The sequence below is a fragment of the Aptenodytes patagonicus genome, chromosome 12 (assembly GCF_965638725.1).
Source record: "Aptenodytes patagonicus chromosome 12, bAptPat1.pri.cur, whole genome shotgun sequence".
In the NCBI taxonomy this organism is placed as follows: domain Eukaryota; kingdom Metazoa; phylum Chordata; class Aves; order Sphenisciformes; family Spheniscidae; genus Aptenodytes; species Aptenodytes patagonicus.
In genome coordinates this window covers 2,965,189-2,985,558 of record NC_134960.1, presented here as the reverse complement: position 1 = coordinate 2,985,558, position 20,370 = coordinate 2,965,189, and the positions used below count along the sequence as shown (strand labels likewise).

The following is a 20,370-nucleotide window of genomic DNA, read 5'->3' as shown; positions in this document are numbered from 1 at the left end:
GCTGCTGGTATCTCCTCCTGCTCTCCCCTTCCACATTTCCCTTACCCTACACCCTCGCTGACTTGAATTCAGTGAAAGCAAGTGCACTGACGGGAGAGATTTGGCTGAGAAAATAGTTTTCTCCTTTCTTAAATAGAGTGAGAGTAACCCACTTACTCCTTCGATGCATTAGCACAGGTGGCCTCTTGAACGTAATGCATTAAACAAATTATATGAACTGCAAATAATATGGTTTGTATTCTAGCGCATAAACAGGGCTTCGGCAAATAAATAAACTGATGGCAAAAAGCCGCTTTTCAGATTTCACTTTTCAAGCCCTGCAACGAGGCACTAATACAATTATGTCAAAAGTATGTTGAGCAGATAGAAGTAATGAACTGTTGGATTCCTTTTCTGTAAGAGCTCTTTAACAGAGGACGTTGGGGAATAAAAGATTTTCCCCGCAATAGGCATCATGTGTCCAAGAGCTTTAAAAAATAAAAAAAGAGTGGCAGGTTAGCTTCATTCTTCTGGCTCCTGGGAGAAGACCAGCAGCTCCGAGCGATCATTGATCAGCTTTCCTGTTGTTAAACTTTAGGCAAGGGAAGACTTGGCAGGTGTAATTTCCTTTAAGGAGAAAACAAGAGGGGAAGGGAAAAGGAAAGCTGGGGGACTTGGTACTGCATTGTACTGAGCCATCGCTTTAATCCTCCCATGTGGTGACTCTCTAAGTTGCCAGTCTTCCATCAGGCTTTGCAAGCATTCTTCTGCCCATGAAACAAAAAGCGTTTCAGTAAGTGTTAAGCGATCCACTAATTTCCTGTAATAAAAGAAACTTTGAAGAAACCAACAGGGCCAGTGGCGAAGCAATTTCATTACGTGTCTGTTGTCAGTGCGCTGGATAATTTACTCTGAGGATTAGATACAAGTTGTTCATAGAAGAGGTTGAAATATCTGATGAAGCACTTATATTTCTTGTGGGGATGTTTGGTTTCCTATCATTATTGCTATTGTTGTTAGTTTTTGTGGATGATGCCCCATAGGAGCTGGATTGAGAGGCCCAACTAATTTCAGATTGGCTTCAAAAGTTGTCAGATGAAAACCATTTTAGGTTGCTTGAAATAACAGGTTTGGTTCAATGTGGTGAAGATGACTGGTGCTGGGCTCTGCAAGTAGCTGAATAAATGTTATAGGTGTTATAACAGCAGTATCAAGACAGCGGAAGTGTTATCTGAGCCTTACTGTTTCTCTTACAATAATCTTGTGAAGAATTATCTAATCATGAGTCAAACTAAGCAAGATGACTTTGCTGTGCTGAAGTGTTATTTAGTTAGTCGTCTGGGTGGTTTTGCTGTCGGGAGCCCGGGTGAGCCCCAGGTTATGCGGGGGCTGCGCCGCTGCACCCGGCTGACGTGCCCAGTGCTCAGTCTCCAGCAAACCCAGCAGTGGCCGACTTTGAAGTATGCAATTTCTTGTAAATCTATTCTATCTTGTGTCAAGTTTGCATATGAAATGCAAATTCTGCATACGCTGATGGTATTTGCCTCTTCCAGGTTTAAGCTGGTATGACCTCTGGCTAATTCCCCTCGCATACGCCTGTAACTTTAATCATTTTTAAAAGCTCATTTACTTTCCATGGAATTGCTCCTGTGTCACAACACACCTATCTATAAATATTTGCGGTCTCAGGTGCTGAGAAACCTCCTTTCGATCCATTTCTTCTGCCCACTCCATAAAATCACCAAGACATCTCTCATCGGGGCAGCCTGCCTTATAAATAATAAACCAGTGACAGCCCTGGAGGAAAAACAGCACGAGGAGTAACAGAAACTGCTAATTTTATTTTATTTTTTTTATCCCTCCCTGCCTTCAGCAGGCTAATAAAGTACAATAAGAAGGAGCCCACGTGCCATTTCATTGCATGCTGCAGCTCTGCCGCTGCCTCCCCGGTTGGCAGCGGCCCCTCTCGCCGCTGCCCGGGGGCACGGGAAGGTGGCTGCCCACGGCTGCCTGCGCAGGCGGCTGCGACCTGCCTCTCCGCCCCGGCGCTTCGCTTGGCTGGCTTTCTCTTCTCAATTAACTGAGGATTTTTCCATACCTTCCTCTTTCTACTCTGGTAGAAATAAAGGGAAAGGTTTTCAAATGAAGGCACAAGAGGAACATGAACAATTCCCATTTTGGCAAATTAAGGGCTTTCTAAGCCTCCTCCTTGCATACCTCTTGAAAAATTTGACTATCGGTGTCTAAGAGATGTTTTGAAGACTTTTTTTGATGCTTAGAAATTATTCTGTGTCAATAGCAGATGGGTCCCAGCTGTCAGGGGCTATAGCATCTCTCTTCAATTCACAGACACTGAAAATCTGGAACACTCAGGGCTAATTTATGTCTCTTATCTCACAGATCTCTTTCTAACCGAAGTAAGAAAGAAACCATTTCTTCACTATTTGAACCCTTCTTAACCGTATCTGTTGCAGGACTTGCCACGTCCTCCTCCTCTGGTCATGGGCAGTCTCCAATGTCCCTGTCCTCTCCAGAGCAGAAAGAAATGCCTTGGGACTATAAACAAAAAAGGCTGCAAGTTTATTCATTCCTGCGCTACAGACTTCTTAGACGTGCCCACATCAGCATCAGTTCCTTATGTTATAGCAGGTGGACATGTGGAAGTAACGGTGTGACTCTGTGAGACTCAATTAGGTGTTGCAAGCTCTGCTGTTTCTAAAAAGGGATGCTGACAGGAGGTGTCCGTGCTCCGGTGGATGGACATCTCCCTGCCACGATAACGCTTCAGGAGTTTCTTTCCTCTCAATTTGGTGGGCAGTAAATCAGGAACTACACCCAGATATCACGTTGATGTAATTTTCTTATAACTGCTCATCACAGTGGTAGTGGATGATCCAGTGCTGGCTGGAGACGGGTGGTAGCTGCGTGGAAATGCCCATCCAAGTAACGTGGTCTTTTCTATCAGAGTATTAATTTGCATGTACGTGTCCTCTACAAGGAGAAGGAGAGAATCATCCATATATTAGAAAAGGTATTCACAATTTTGTATGCTTGAACAGTGTTACAATGTCAACATCAAAATCTCGTCAAATCACAGGGCTTTAGTTAAATCAAAATGACAGGAAATTTCCTTGGGTTTTACCTATCGTCTGAAGAAATTGGTTAGAGTCTGAGTTTGTAGAGCAAACACATCAAAATGATTTTGAAGAACTGCTGGAAATAGCAAGACCTACATAGGTAACTTTCCTGCAATTTCCTTCTATTATTAAGATTTAATTTCTAAAATTGCCTGAAAATTATGACTGGGGAATCTTTTATTACACTACCCAAGAAATTTGTTGGTCTTCATCTTTTTGTAAACACTTTTTCAAATTTTTTTTTTTTTTTTTTACTACGTGCAGCAAAGGGACTGATGACCTCTCTGTCGTAGCTACTTACACGAGGTTTGCATCTCAAGTGAGTCTAATGCTTGCCTAAAATTGCGAGTCACTGAAGTCTCCATTAAGTGGGATTCAGGCTTCCCCCCACGCCTCTGTTTGTGGTGGTGTGTCGCAGGACGGCAGAGCAGGCGCTGGCCGATGGGAAGGGTTTGGCCATGTCGATCTTACTGAAGCTGTCAGTTTTCAGAAAAGTGTTTGTTGTGTGTTTTGGTTTGGTTTTGGGTTGGTTTTTTTTTAATAGTGTTCAGCTTTTTGCTTTTTCCACCCTCCAGAGTTGCACTTTTCCATGTGCTTTGTGTCTTTTAAGACCCTTTTCCTGCAGCCGGCACCAAATGGATGGCTGTTAGGACTCTCCCGTTACGAGTTGCAGGAGGGCCAGTGCCTGAAGATGTCCATAGCTTTGTGCCGAGCGTGGCAGAGCTTTGCCTGCCTCGCTCAGGGTGCTCCTTTTGTGATGGGACGTCCTCGGTCCCGGCCGTGGCCCTTGCAAACACAGATCCCATTGCAATGAACGTTGCTGCTCGCTGCTGCAAAGGGTTTTCATGCTGAACATCACATTTTTTTTCCCCTCTTAGAAAAAGCCCAACTGCCTCATAGTTCAAATGGAAACTTTTGAAGAAAACTTTACCCTTACTTCATTTTCAGCGTGCCTCAGAGTGACTTTTCCCCAGAATATGACCTTGCCGTCACCGCTCGCTCGTCACCACCCGATGAGCTTGTTGTGTGAGCCAGGGGTCCAGGGGAATCGCTGCCACCAGCCATTATTTATCTTTCTCTGAAGTGTAACAAGCACAGGCTGAGACAGCCACCCTTGTGTATCACACACGAGGACTGGAGTAACTTTAAAGCCGAGATGACTGTAATGTTGAGGAGTGATTTACAAAGCAGGTAGAGGATCATGCTCTGGATGTTTAAAAGCGATGCATTTGCTGTAGGTGGTTTCTTTCAAAGCCCCGCTTTCGCCAGAAAGAGAAAGAAACCATAGGACAGAGGTGGCAGATTTTCCTGTGATTCAAATGCCATCGTTTCATTGCAATATATAATCGTAGCCTAATTGTGGTCATAAAAGTTAGAGGACCCTGGACCATGAAAGTTTTTCCAAGAGAAGATAATGTTTCATTTTTATAGAAAATAATAATCCGCTCACCATGCATTGGGTACGCAGCAGCTCTGATGGCGTGGGGGACAAATGGAGTTTATTACCGTCTTCCTGAGCGTAGGATAAGGAATTGTTTGGTCCTGGGTGGTGGACACCGAGAGTTAGGGCCCGTCTCTCTGATTAGGGAAGTTTAGAGGGACACGGGGCCTGCTGCTTCCAGCCATCCACCCGCAGGAACGGGCAGGGGGAGCCATGCAGGACAGGGATGGGAGCGGTGGGAGGATGGCCGTGTGGAGGAAGGCAGAGAGGCAGATCCTGGTTTCCGCAACTGACCAAGACTGTGTTGGACCAGAGCTATGCCGCACCGGCGAGACCTGGGGGTGAGACCTGCTCTGGGCACTTCTTGCAGCTGACTGCAGCCACTAAAGAGTTAACTGGTTCCCCCCAGGCTGTTGCAAGGTAATATTTGTGGCTCTCTGGGAACAGCTGTGTTAGCCTCTTCTGTGGCTGAATCTACTCTAATGGTGGCAGGAGAACATGAAGAAAGGATTCTTGAAAAAACCCCTGAGGCTGAACTGAGTAACTCTGCCCTGCAGAATATGGGACTGTCCAGCCTGACTGTCTCCCAGAGAACTAATCTCTCTTGTAGAAGACAGTGAGAAAGGGAATGCGGTACTGTCTGTGCTCCAAGGCTGTGACTTGAATCAGTGAACCTGAATTTATAGAAGTGAACCACCTGTCAGTTCCCTTGTAGGGGATTTTTTAAAAAGCAGCAATGTTCCTTTACATGACTAGCCTTGTCAGGGCAGTGCAAACAATGGGTCTCCTTCCATCATATTACCTGGCTAGAAACAGCAAATAAGAACATATGAAAAGATTTTTTTTCTGAGCAAGCTCTCTTGCAGGGCAGGGAGGAGCCCTCGTCTCAAACTTGCTGGGCTGTCTGGAAAGGTTCAGTCTGGGATCTGATGGCAGTATTTCAATATTGATTGTTTTCATGCATTTGGCAGGTATCTGTTTGCTTCATCTCCCCTTCCCACCTCCCCCAAAATTGTTAGGCCTATCTACTAGTTTCAGTTACGTTTTATGAGAGGCAAAAGCTTTAAATATGCCAAATCTTTAAATATGCCAAAAAACAACTGAAAAGGAAACAAAAATTATCTTTTTTCCCAACTGAGGGAAACACTGGAGAATGAGCTCACTGCCTGGAGACACACGGGGGAACACACCGAGGAGAAAGCCCTGCTAAGCCTCCCACAGGCAGGGAGCATCCTTGGGAGCTCACGTCATCTTAGATTCCAAAGTCAACCCACCTTGGGCTGGTGCTGGACAAAGCAAAGCTGCTTCAGTTCCAGTGCTGACTGTAAGCATAAGCAGACAGTCAGATATTGTTGGGGAAGTTACCTTCTTACTGTATTCATTTGTAATAGCAGTAACAGCAGGGTGACTTAGCTATGAACCATGTTTTACTTTCTGTGGTAGGACATGCTAGTTAATCATGAGATATCTACTGCTCATCTGTTTTTATTTCATGAAAGGTTTTCAAAAATAATAGTTCAAACAATTTGCCCAACCCAGTTTAAACATGTCTCACCACAACTGGGTTTCAAACCATTCGTCTCTGCTTTGTTCATCACGGAGCATTGAGATTCAAAGAGGTTAAATCAGCGTATGGCAAGATAGGAAGCAGCTTGATTGATCTGCCTTTAAGCTGTCTATTCACTTACGAAGCCAATAGCCTAAACAGCTTTCTTGATGGCCGAAAACAGATAAGAGTCCATTTTGTTCTTTTGCTTTCCTTACATCCAGACATTGTAATATAAAACAATTAATCCTGATGCAGCTCACGCGGCAGTTTGCAGCTCTTGTTGGTATTGCTCTGTTGCTCCAAGCAGAAGTAACTTGCATGGTTGCTTAACAAATTGACTGCTTAGAATTGTTTAGACTACTCACTTTTCTTTTAGACTATTCTTTTCTTGGAGGGATGAAAAGCTTTCAGTAGGCTGCTTTTTATTGCATCTATGCGCAAGCAGAAATATGTTAAGAGAGGACACAAAATTTATCTTTACTTCATTTGCATAAGAGTACAGTTCAAACTATTTTCTTTTTCCAGTGCTGTTTTCCATATTTTTCTCTCCTCAAAGACAGCAGTAGAAAAATCAAAACAAACAGAGTTCTGTTAAATTGGTGCGTGTCGTAACATGGCGACATCTTTCACACCGTAGGATCCTGGGGGCAAGAACTGTGTCCTGATTTGTTCTTACAGACTACAGAATACTTGGACTTGGGAAAAACAGTTGACTTTGGGTATTGCTGTATTAAGATAAACTATACATTGCAATCAGATGCTATCCTGTGTTCTTGGAAGTCAACAGAAATTTTTTAGTGATCTTAATCTGTTCATTGCTTGTGCCGTGTAACAATACATTCACAACTTCAGCATCATCTCGTGCAGAAAAGAAAGAAAAGACTGAAAGATGGAAATCTGGTTCCCTGAACTTTTCAGATAGATTTAGTCTGGCTGCCATAACTAGTTGAAATTATTATAATACAATTTTTTTTTGGTAATATGACAGTTGAATAAGAGTGCGGGATATTCTGGCAGCTTGAAGTTAAGCTATTTCCTCCCCTAAAACCAGTAATTTTGAGTGATTTCGGGTAAAACACCTCTCTGGTTTTTCATTTTCAGGTGTCCATTTTATGCATGCTTATCTTTTCTGAAGATTGGGTCTCTGCCCATGTTTTGGTAAAGAATGCACACAGTGGGTGTGTAAACTGTCTGAAGCAACATCTAATACATAATAATAAATAATACATAATAATAAAGAACGTTTTCCCTATTTCTTCTTAATTACGTTATTTCTACAAAGTCCAACAACAGTAGGCGTTAAGGAATTAGTATTTCCTCTGTCTTTTGTTAACCTTTGCCCATTATCCCTTCAAAAAACGTAGCAGCTTTCCCATCTAGGTTTTGTGGCCCTTACTCATTACATAAGGTATATATTTTACCAAAAATAAAATAAATACTTATTGGTTGTGCTTGGGCATCCGAGCTAAAGGGTTGGTGAAAACCTGCAGGGTGTGTTGCAGACATGATGTGTCCCGAGGCTGAGGTGGGATTTCTTTTGCCAGATTGTCCATCACACGTCCTAGACGAACCATTCTGCTCTGACGGCAGATAGCAAGTGGTCTGTGGGCCTATGCAGCTTTGTTTGGGGGGGGGTTATATTTTTAATAAATTTTTGCCGTTGCTTCAGTCAGAGGACTGCGTCACTTAGGGATTGCTTGTGTCTGCCTAGAAACCAGAGAGAATAAATACACGCAACTGTTTTGAACAAGCATACAGTGAAAATATAGTTAGGCAATCATGCCACTGTTACCATTTTATGTTTACTTATTTAGAGTCTATTGTCTCTTTCGAAAGCCTCAGTTCTTTACTGCTTCATTAAATACTACCGTCTCCTCCCAGCTCCCTCCCATCTGTATTTAGATAGATTGGACAGATCTTGTTAGCCTTCTCCTGGTGATGATGGGGACCAAAAAGTCATTTAAACATATTTGGCAGGCCATACATCTTAATGCTATCCAGTGATAATTCAACAGAAAAAGATGTCTTGTGACTGCAGGCTAAATGAAATGGAATTAGGGCTCTGTGCTCCCTGTGGGCCAGAATCCCCTTCTCTCACGTGCTGTGAACGAGATGGGCATTTGAGCTGTCTGATCAAGATGGAGAAACGATGTTCAGGGTTCTTCACTGGAGAGCCGTGGTCTGAATGCCCTTAGGTGGGCAAAAATGCAAAAGGTATTGCAGAGGTATCTCAGTGACCCAAAGTGCTGGTAGCTGATGTGCAAACCCTCCAGAAGATGCCAGCCATACCTGGAAAACTTTGAATGTCCTTTTCCGGCAATAAACAGGAGGAGGGAAACCGAGAGCAAACAGGGATGACAGGCAAGGGTGTTTCCATACTAGGAGAAATCAAACATGTTGTTCATCACCGCTGTTGCAGGAGAAGAAGCTGAGGTATAAACAGGGCACAGACACTTTTATTACTGTGCCATCAAACCCTGCCCGGGGAGATTTAAGACATTATTGCTGGAGGTAGCAGTCAGTGTAGTCAAAGCAGCATCTAACCTCAGTGAAGAAATTATGTAAGCTTCTTGCTACAATAAAATTTATTTTCCCAGCATTAAATAAAAGGGGAGGATATGTGTCTGGGGTGGGAGACATGCCACTCCCAGCACGCTCTGTGCTGCTACCTGCTGTCACTGAGCTTTCATTTCAGCTGTAAACTTTCCATAGCAGTTACATTACTGTCTGGGGCAGCAACTTCTCCTGGGTTGCATTTATTTATATGAGCCACACAAATCCTGGGGTTTTATTACCCAGCTTGTGGCTTATGCATAGTTCAGGCCGAATGCCACGCACAGTGCCGAGCACAGCAGGCAACCAAGCGGCCCAATAGCGCTGGGTGCCTCTTATCCAGGTATGTTAAATTACAACCACCTTACGCACATCAGCATTTTAGCTTGGAGCCCCAGTTTTGTGTATTAGATATATTATATGCAGCCCAGCAGCAGAGTGGATGTCAGGGGCTCGGATGCTCTGGGCAGGCTCTGCCCCTGCGGTGGGGCTGGCATCCATCCCTGTGGCCCCGAGCCCAAGGAGCATCAGTTGCCACTGATGGCAGTGATACTGTTTTGAGGTGTTTAAATGCAAAGGGACACGTAACACCAGTGGAGCTGGTAACACTATTGGAGTTAGTGGAGCTTTTCTAATGTACAGCCACTCTGCGTCTAAAATGAAACTCAGGGCTGCTGGGCTCACCTTGAAAAGCAGATGGGAAAGCACCCATGGCCACCAGGCGGCTATCACGGGCAGTGATGCCAGGTAGCCTCTTCCACAATTGTTTTTCCTACTGTGAGCTAATTTCCAGTATTGTGTCGTCAGTATTTGTTCTCCTCCTTCCATTAAACTCTTTCTCCATCACCCTCTGTTCTCAGGCTCGGTGGCTTCAGCAATGATTTGGTTGCTGTTTAAGGATTTGATCCACTTGTAAAAAGCTCCGTGACAAAAAATCCCAACTTGTTCCGGGCATCAGATCCGATGTCAGATTCTGCAAGTTTTTTTACAAGTGTTTGCATGGTTGTAAAAAAACCCAACAAAAACAACATCAAAAAAACCATACAAGCAGAACCCTAAAATTAAAATGATGGCATAGGAGAATAAAGGTGTAAGAGAAGGGGATTTCAGCTCTCTTGTCATTTTAGAAACTTCATTATCCAGTTATGGGCTTTGATATTGCTATTGATTTTACATAGAAGATACTCAGATACTGCAGGGATGCGAAACATAAAAAACCCCAAGACAGATCACTGCAAAAATACAATAAGGTGGTGGTTGCAGCTTACATTTTTAGTGAAAACTTCCACTAATAGATAGAAGTCTGTAATAAAATTGCTCCTTAAATGAATTATTATTCAGGAAATTTCTGATTAATATAAATCCCCTATTATGTCATACTCCAATTAAACTAGACAGGATATTATTTTATGTGAGATTGTAATTAACTAGGCTGGAATTTGGCCAAGTGGCCATAATTTATACCTGCTCTGTGAAGAGATACATGAGAATTTTAATATTTACAATTGATTGAGAACTACCTGAGTTTTCCATTCATGCAGAAGAAAATATTTTGCCTTTCGTTCACAGTTAATACAGTAGAACTGACTTAGGACTTCTTTGTGACTCCTTCCTTTAAAGTTTACCTTCTTTCAAATATTTCTGTGGCTGTGAAACATCACCTACGTATTTGTTTAAGGGGTGACATTTCAGCCAAGTTAATTTTTTTGGGTGGTGGAAAAAAAAACAGGTAATGACAGTGTTTTGCGCATGTGAGATCATGCTGTGCACCTCTGTGTACACCGGAGCTATGCAGGCAACCAACCCAGCTGAGAGAGCGCTTGAAGTCAGAAAGATAAAAAGATACCTGGAATTGATACTTTCTGAACTAGGTTTCTATTTTATAGGATTAAAAATGTTTCATGAGTGATCTAGAGGAAAAATGTAGACTGGAGGCAAAGTCGAAATTATTACTGTACCTAATAACTTCCAGGTGTCCAGCAGTATTTTGAGTAAAAGGGTGAAGTGCCAGTTTCCAAGCATTATATATTACGAGTTTCAAAGTGGTGTTTTGGTTTTGTTTGGTTGGTTGATTGTGGGTTTTTTTGAATTGGTGCAAAAGCAGCCTTTGCTGGAGAACTCTCGAAATAACTGCCTTCTTTCTTAGAGAAGAATAACTTTATAAACATGATTTTTAGTAGTTATGAAATGGGAAGAACATAGTGTATTTTCTAACGTAGTTTTAAATCATTCTAGTTGCAGGCTTAACACTTAAACAAACTAAATCTGTTATAAAGGAATATATATTAGCGCACGAGGTAGTTGGACCATGGTCCGCTCTTATAGCGTGGCAAGCCATTTCTGGATCCTTACAGGATTTAATAGATTTGTCACAGATTTAACATTAATAACAGCATAATATAATTCAAAGTTGTCCATCGTCATGGTATTTTATTTCTTCGTTGTGGATTGGCTGGTCCATCGTGGCAATGGAGGGAGGAAAATTCTTGAAAACTCCAATGTTTGCATGTGTTTCCTGATTGTATAAAAGTAGTCCTTAGTGTAGGCCTGGAATGGGATTACCTATGTGGAAATGCCTGTAGTTTCATTTTAAGACAATATTAAATATGACAGGTCCAAGTCATAATGCCTGTAGTCAAAGCCATGAGATCTGTTGTGCACAGCAACTCGTTACTGTCAGCAGCAGTCATTTTATAACCTTGCAGAAAAAAATTAAACAAGATAATACTCAAAGATTAACAAAAAACCCCCCAAAATGTTAAACTTGTCAGCATATATTTGCTTAGATCCCAGTGAATAAAAACCTATTGGTTCTTTCTCTGTCTTTAATAAAAAACAAATCCCCTTTCTCACCTGGCAGCTGTCAGCAACGGGGAACTTTACCCTTCAGATTATCATTTATTGAATCTTCAAGAAATTGAATTGTTCATTATGTGTGTCAGCTGGAGTTTACCAGAACACTTCTGTCTCTCCAGGAAAGAGCTGATTGCTGTAAACATGTAACTGATTTAGTCTAAAATTTTAGAAAACCAGATGTGGTCCTAGAGCATGTGTATTCCTCCTTTGCTTTTAACATCATCGTAGAAAATGTATTAATATGAGTGTATGGCATTGACTGCCCGTCACCCATAAACCAGATTTAATTTAAAAGATGGAAATATATTTTTAATTAAAAGAACCCTTTCTTTTCATGAATATGGCTTGCGTTAACCTTTGCCTTTTTCTCTCCTGATACCCATACCTCTTAATCCAAGAGGTTCATGTCTCCTCATTTCCATGTGCATCCCAAACAACCAAACTTCCTCTCAATCGAAAAGGTCAATGATCTTTTCAGAAGAGAGATATTCAATTTTTACATGACTTAATACCCACGTAAAGACCTGTCCACCTCTTACTTCTCCTAGGCAGAGCTGGGGGTTCCTTCAGCTCCACGTCTGGGTGCTGTTAGCGGGTAGCATGGGGTTTTTTTTCTGATGTGCAGTATAGTTCACGTTTACTTGGCATCGCTGGATCTGACTCATCCTTTCACACGCTTTTCGGAGACTTGTGCGAGGACTGTCCCCTTCGCTGTGTGAGCTGGTGTGCGTTGGGATATACTCGGGCAGATCGAGTGACAGATACTGTAAGCGTGCACTGCTTTATTCTCGGCACCGGTCAGATGATGCCAGTTTTCCCAGTAGGTGCAAAGATACTCGCTCTCTTCCCAGCTTAGGTCAGCCTGCAGACCAACAAAGAAAACACCACAGTACTTAACTGTGAATATTTTAAAACAAATTACCTGATTTGTAGTGTGATTGTTAGTTCCTTCTGTGGATGTCATCAGTGGAAACTATTTCAGAGTTGGGTGATCACATACACTGTACAACACACGCCACTAGGCTTATTGTAATGCCTTGATTCAGTGGAAGATAATATTTAGTAAGCAGCGTGTGGGGTTCTTTTGCAAGTATTTTACATGAAAGAATATGACTGTGAAGCTACAGGAAAGGAAACTTAGAAGGATTCATATATCAGACCTGAAAACCAGATAAAGATTCAAATCCTAGCTCATTCAACATGACACAATCCTTATTTCCTCTTTAATGATTGTGGAAGATAAATGCTGTGGCAGTAGCTTGCATAGCATGAGAAATCTTGTGAGAATAAGAAAAGGCGGTTAGTGGAAGTCCCAGCAGGAACATATTCTTCACAAATTGCAAAGGGATTTACGAGGATGAGGGGAAGGAGTGAAGCTGGATGCTTTGTGCATCAATTAAAGGACTCGGCAGTACCTCTGCGTGCGTTGCTGGGACCTGCGAAGGGAGCCAGGTGGTGCTTCACAGGACATTTGCAGAGGACTTCTTTGTTGGAAAATGAGGATATTTATGCAGTGATACTTCGCTGCTTTTGGAGAACTTCAGCCTGTGCCTTTCAGTAGGAGATTGAACATGGGACTGAGGTTTTAGGAAAGATGTTTTCTGACATCTTATAATAGGTAGTGTGCGGAGATCCTCTATTTTGGAGAGACGCATCGTGAGGTTTTGTACATGGTGCTGTAAGCAGCTTGTAGCTGATGAACAATCACACAGAAATGGAGTCAGGGTCTATTTCATACCTTTGCATAAATGCCAGTGTTGGGGTTTTGTGTGTGTTATGCAGTAATATCTAATACAATGCTGAGTAGGGGATAAAGAAAATATAATCCTAAAGAGATTAGGTTAAATAGTAGTGGCAGGTATTGGGCAGGGTATTTTGAGACTAATGCTTCCCTTAGGTTTTTTTGGATAGCGTTGTTTGGTTTATTGGTGTGTGCTAAATTGCGCTGCACTGTATTCCCCACTGGCAGAGGGCAGCAGCTGGAAGCAAAGCCCGATGCCAGCGCTGCCGGATCCCATGTTTCGCAGCAAGTGTTCCCGCGGAAAGCTGATCCTTGCCCAGAGGTGAATAATGCAGCTTGCTCTCAGAACGGTACGGGTCTTCTTGCTGCTCATAAATCTCCAATTCTCAGTGACATTTCAGCATCTTTGCATTGCGTAGAAACTCTCCTGGCGCCAGCGGGATAACCAGCGACCCTCCGTGCTGCCGGTCCAGAGGGAGAAGGCACTGCGGCACGGGAGCAGAGGCCTTGGCCGTCAGCGGGTGTGAAAACCCGGGCTGCAGCAGTCTCGGTGTGGGCAATTGGTCTCATCGGGTCTGTTTATGAATGTAACGTTTCTGTGACTACAGAGAAATAATCAATTGAGGACTGCAGAATTAGCCTATACATTGGCAAGGCCGACTCGGTAGTGGAGTTTAAAATCCTTTTATGCAGTTTGACCTTTCTGCTTGCGTGAAGCAATAGGGACGCGCTTCAGCAGAGAGGGTGTATGTATGTGTGACAGCCGGGAGGCAGCCCTTGTGACCCATCGGTTGCTTAAAAGCTGATAGCACCTGAGATACAAAGATACCCCAAACCTGCCAGGGCAGGAGACCGAAGACTCTTACTCTGAGGTGACTAGTAAGATCTTAGCTCTTCTGAGATTTCTTTTTCCATCTCCCAACCTTGTTTTTCTCTCTGGCCTCCTTTGGACACCAAAAATAGTTCCTGTGATGGAAAAGATCGGTTTAAGCCTCTTTTCTGTTGAATCAGCAAACAGATTGATTGCATTGTGTTGAGTGCTCAGCAACGGAAGTGGCGAGTGCTGGGTTTTCAGAATTAACACTTAGGACGCTATATAGCCAGCTGCAGCAAAATAATTATCAAAGCCTCATATATGTGTGTGTATATATATATTTTTGAGGTTTTTAAAAATTCATAATGTTAATATAGCAATCTTCCATGTTTTTTCCAAGACATTCTGTTTAAGCCTTCTACACAAACGTGGATATTTTTATTTTGCAAGTGTCCATATAACATGTGCTCCATTAAAAACATGTGGTGATGCAGAAGCAAGAGCTGTGCCCATAAAACAGCTGCCCCAAAGCGCTCTCTGGCGGTCCAATGGCATTGTCGTTTCATAAATTAAGTGCTGTAAAACTTGTAGCAAAAATTGTTGGTTTATTTGGTAAGAATTCTTTGCCAGGTATGGATTGCAAGCTGTTTTCTCCTTACCCAAGCCCTGATGGTGAGACCCTGCAATGCGACCCACAGCTACTTTCTCACTACTCATTCATTCTAGGACAGTACAGCTGCTGTAGGACCCTGTGTATTTTTCTTATCTCATGAGAAACCTTGCCATTTGGGGTAAATATTATGCTGTTGCTAATGGGCTTAAAATTCATTTCAAGTTTTCCAATTACATATTTCATTTATTTCATGAATGTGAAATGACACTGCAGAGAGCAAAGCTGTTAGCTGGCATGTGCCGAGTTAGGAAAGGTTTCACTTCTGCAGTTTGCATTTAAACACGCAAAATTAAGTAATGAAATGAAAGTTGTTCTCATTTACTGTGAGATGCCTTGCATTTCTCTGGCTAAGATCCTGATGTGTACCTACCCCTTCTGTTTTATGTAGCAGGAAAAAAAAGGATGGTCCCTAATGGCCTAGTCCAAGATATGCTGTACTGACCTTAGGTGATGGCTGGCGATGTGTTTGGGAGTTGCTTTGGGGACGGGAATAATTTGCAATGAACAACCTGTGATGGAGCAAAGTACCTTTTATTAGTTATTTGTCTCATGCTAGGTATGGCTTTTGCTAATGGATGTAACCACAAATAGCACTTGAAAAACTCCAGAAAGCACACTGGCTGCACCCTCAGCTTGCTCCACCCTCACAGACTTCCCAGCACACGATGTCTCCGGCTGGTACAATCGTGCCAGTGTTGAACTAGACCGTGTTTTAACTGCAAGCAGAGCGGTGGACAAGCTGTATTGCAACCTCATTTGAAAAACTGCGTAGTCACTGCAGATAACCTCTCTCGCTCAGTGTGGACCCCTGGAGTCGTTGCCCTCTGCCACCCGGGCTGTGCTGGATGGGGATCCATTCCCCATGGCACCTCCGGGTACGCTTGATGTGCGGCGAGAGCTGCCTTGCTTGGGTACCTGTGACTTTAGCATCCCCTCTCATTGTAGTTGAGAGGAAGGTTTTTCTGGCTTCAGCAATAGCTCTGCATGCCAATGAAGCGCTGAGAGATGCATCCCAGCCCTCGCTCCTCTCTGCCATTAAATATTAAGTGTCCGTCTGGAGCCTCTCTGGTAATCAGGGATGGAGTCTCCACTCCCTGTAGGCTATTTGGTGGTTGGAGGCTTGAGGCAGGGTGGGGTAAAGGAGAAAAAGGTGTATTTCTAGTTATTGAGCACTTCGGTTTCTTCTACAATGCTGTCTACAGTATGGTTTTCATATGTCAGATGAAAGAAAAAATCTGATATGTTATGACCTTCCTTGGCATAATTCAGCTCGCCTCTCCTTTCGCTCCTGCGCATTTAGTGCAGACCAAAGATTGCCCATCTGCATTTGAGTCTGCTCTCACCTTTTCCAAAATCTGATTCGATAAACCTCTTTGTAAATGGCATCTGTTGTGCGCTGCAGCTCAGTGTTTTACTGCTGCAAACTATTAAAATGCTCCTCGTACGTCGGGAGGCGAACAGCAAAGCCTCAGCCTCTGCCAGCTGCCGTGCGCAGGTGGCTTCGGTCATAACGTCCACCGTCACGAATAACCCCGTGCAAAGCGGAGAGGGAAGAAGCTGGCTTGTGCTAACCCATGCTCTCTGTTGTTCGGCCAGCGTAAGTTTGGCACAATAAGTGTTTTAGGACTGAAATAATTACTGATGGAGCATATGGAGCTCAACAAAGCCCGAGGCAGTTTATAGGCTCCTACAGTTTGTACTGTAATACATATGTTAAACCTGTGACATTAAAAACAAGCTTTTCACCAGTTAGCTTACATTGTTACTTTTCTACTTAAATTAGACGGCGCTGCAGCTCATGCCACGCAATTCAGCTAAAGAAAAAGGATTATGGAGGGTTACTGAGAGTTGTTGCATACTGGGTGGGAGGTTTAGATTGGATGTAAGGAGAAATTTCTTTACTGAAAGAGTGGTGAAACATTGGAACAGGCTGCCCAGGGAAGTGGTGGAGTCCCCATCCCTGGAAGTATTTAAAAGACGAGTAGATGAGGCACTTAGGGACATGGCTTAGTGGGTGGTGGTGTTGGGTCGACGGTTGGACTCGATGATCTTAGAGGTCTTTTCCAACCTCAGTGATTCTATGATTCTATGATTTGTGCTCAGTACAAAAATACCTGTTGTGTTGTTCTAACCTACTTTGTCCTCTGCCCTTACTTTCCAGGATGTCTGGGTTGAGGTTTGGGATATCTTTACTCTGTGTGTCCGTCTCGAGATTATGCGTTTATGTTCATTTTTTCTTATATCATGCCTGGCTCTGCCTGACAGGCTGTTACTTACTGTAGTGTAATTATTGAATTGATTGCATATATAGTTTTGAAAAACAAAATGTCTTCCTGGTCCTCGCTCGTTGCTCCAGGGAGTGTTGGAGAAGAATACCAGGTGATACGGGCCACGTTGTCAAGTGCATTTAAACATCCAAAAAGGACATAAATACATGGCGGGAGTTCAGACGCCTGAGAGCAGATTTTCAGTGGCTTCTCAGCGGGAGCTGGGGATCTGCCTGGGCGTCCCTGAAGTTCATAGAAGGTGTTTGTCCAAATCTTTAAAAATCCAAATGATGTTAAAAAACGAAGAATATATGATAATAAATAACAAAATGAGAATAAATAACCAAATCTAGAACAGAAGAAAGATTAGATCATCCTGATTTACAATTCTGCATCGAGTGAAGCCACAAAATCCTGCCCATTTTTTAGCTGTTGACGAATTGTGGCAAGTTCATAAAATCCCGTTTAGGGCCTTAATATACGGATCTTCTGCTGTGTTACACTTGGAGACAGACCCGAAGGTGTAGGTGTGTGAATGCCATTCACTGATTAAATTTGCAAATCGAGTGTAGGTCCTGGGAGTACAAACCCAGGGACCGGCAGAGGTAATGCAGTTGGTCCCAGCCCACAATAAAGAGCCATGCCGTCTTCGAACGTGAAATCCCAGTGTTCGGGGGGGGTTATTCTGCAGACTGAAAAGAAGAATTAGAGTTCTTTGTTCAGCGATCGGAAAAAAAAAATGTGTGTGTCAGAAAAAGGCATTCACATCTTTATTTTTCATTTGTGCATGAAAAGGATCAATGAGAACAAATACTTGGTGCAAACATTACAGATGATAAATTATTTTGGATATATTTTTCACAAAGCATAGGAAGCAGTCAAGTAAGACCCAGCAGCTAACTATCCCACTGTTTCAGGCACTAATAAAATCTTAACACAATTCTTAAACCCATGGTTCTTCCCCAATCTAAGATACATAGAAAGATAGATAATGTGAGTTATTTCATGTCAAGCTGAGAGTTTTACCTTTTAAAAAAATGGCAAACTGATTTACAAGGTTTCTCATGTAAGTCCCTTGAAGTAAATTACCTGTCACAAGGGTCGTGGATCCCTGTCTGCATGTTTGAATAAAATGTGTAATAGATTTATAGCGTTAATAATGGGGCTGTCTTGGAAAGCTCTCAATTTGCAACAGTAAGAGTGGAAAGATGGCAGTTTGGTTATTTAGCACCCTGCCTGTCTTTCTTCTGAAGTTCTGAGAAGAACTTGGCTGCTGATTATTTAAGTTGTGCTCAAGAGCATTGACCTTTACCGGAAAGACTAAAAATCCTGTTACCTGAATAGAGAGTCAGCACTGGCAAAAGCTTTGCATAGAAGAGAGCGAGCTTGGAGGAACTGGGTGGTCCCGTAAAGCAGTGCCTCATCATTAGATTTTATTATTTTTTCTCCATGACCAGAGAAAATGTGCCATTAAAGCTCCGCTTTTTTGTGCCACTCATACCTATTTTGCTGAACTGAATAATTTTATCAGAAAAGTGTAGGAGGAAAAAATTGTTGATGTCCCCAACTTTCCCCATCCAAGGAAGAAGAGTCCATCTGCCAGTGGTTGCTTCCGTGGCAATCACCATACAGGAAAGTTAGTGTGCAATAGAATTAACCAAATATTGTGGGAATATAGGAGCAGTTTTGTCTTCATCCCTGATGGATTTTATATGAATTCAGAGTATCCGCTTTAGCCCAACCATGAAATACCCTCCAGCCATCCTGGCATCTCCTCCTCTTTGGACACCCTCCCAGCATCCTGATTTCTGATGGGGACCTCCTCGGCCTCGGCTTTCCTCCCATAGGACTTTCCAGCCCTGCCTTCCCAAAACCAGGAGTGTCCATAGCTGCCCACATCCCGGTCCATACGGCTGGTGGTAGATGCTGAGCATACGAGGCGCAATGCCCAGCAGATGAGGTGAGGATTCACATTTTAATTTTCTTCCCTGATTCTGCAGTCAGCAAAAAGCTCCAGATCAACTGACTGATTCAAGCCATGCGGATAAAATTTGTTACTATTCCTGCAGAAATGGAAATAATGAAACTGATATTTTAGAGCCTCTCTTTAATAAAATACACTATCATCAGACTAACATTGTATCTCTGCAGAAATTCATATACTCGTGTGTACATCTCTGAAATTAGACTGGAGCACTTGAAATAAAATCCTGCACTTTATGAACAATTCCAGCTGGGGCCTGCTGTAATGATACTTCTATATCAGACAGGGATGAGTGTCACCACAAAATAGAGGTAGCTGCTCTTCCATGCATACATAGGCTATTGTTTTATATAAATGCGTGTTGCAGAGCCCCAGTGACACTGCCTGTATATCTTACTCATCTGAAAGGAGTTTACATTTCATTCTCGTTTATCTGTAAACAATCCACACAGCTCCATGGCAAGTGAGAGATTGATGGAGTCACTGATGGGAAATTTAAAGTGTATCTGAAATGCATGCAGAGACATTCAGATGTACATCCTCTTTTTTTATCCAGATCAGCTCGCTAGAAGTTCGGACAAAAGCATCGTTCTCTTTTGATGAAGCGACGGGTCGTATGTGGGCAGAGCTGCCTGTGGGAACAGGAACACAAGGTCTCGGAGCTGGTCAGCAGCTGCCATCAGTCCATACCCAAGTTGTTTCTTCTTGAAACTATCAAAAGAGAGCACAGTCCGTGGCTTGAGGAAGTCAGACCTTTCCATCCTGCGGGAATTAACATCTCTTTGCCCATCTTTGGCATTTCTCTTTGCTTAACTTCATTAGGTTCCTGTTGGCCCATTTCTCCAGCCTGTTGAGGTCCCTCTGTAAAGTTCATAAAAGCTCTTCTAACCCCCTCACTTGGGTCGCTGGGTAAAATCTGGCCTGTAGTATTTGAACTTCTTCAAGTTACATCATGATGCTTTATTTTTTCTCTTGCTATTTACGTCATCATGCCCTGATGCATCTTCGGGATGAAAATCATGCCTGTAGTTCACAGCCTTTGCTGTCGTGTTGTGCTTTCACGCGGTGTGCGAGGTGAGCGTCTCTGGGAGGACCAGCAGGAGAAAATCACTGGAAACCCTGCGGTTTCACTGGAAAGCTTTCCCTAGTATTTCACTAATATCGCTTCCAAGTGCCGGAGGTGTTTAGGGCATGAACGTGAAGTGTTTAACGGTAGTGTAATAGAATGGGGGACGTGTTTGTCGTTAACCCAGGACGTGCTGATCAGGAAAGCTTTCCTGCGTTTTCATTAGGTGGAATGGGAGACAGCGGTAATATCTCCAACAGAACGAGGTTTTAGGAAATGTAATGAAATAGAAAAGAAATTCTTGAAATGC

The 20,370-nt window shown here is 43.0% G+C and overlaps 1 protein-coding gene across 2 annotated transcripts in view; it reads left to right on the top strand.

The window, feature by feature from the left end:
- The window catches only part of FSTL4 (follistatin like 4), a 235,190-nt gene that overhangs the window by 140,172 nt on the left and 74,648 nt on the right, over positions 1-20,370 (top strand). The window lies entirely within an intron of this gene.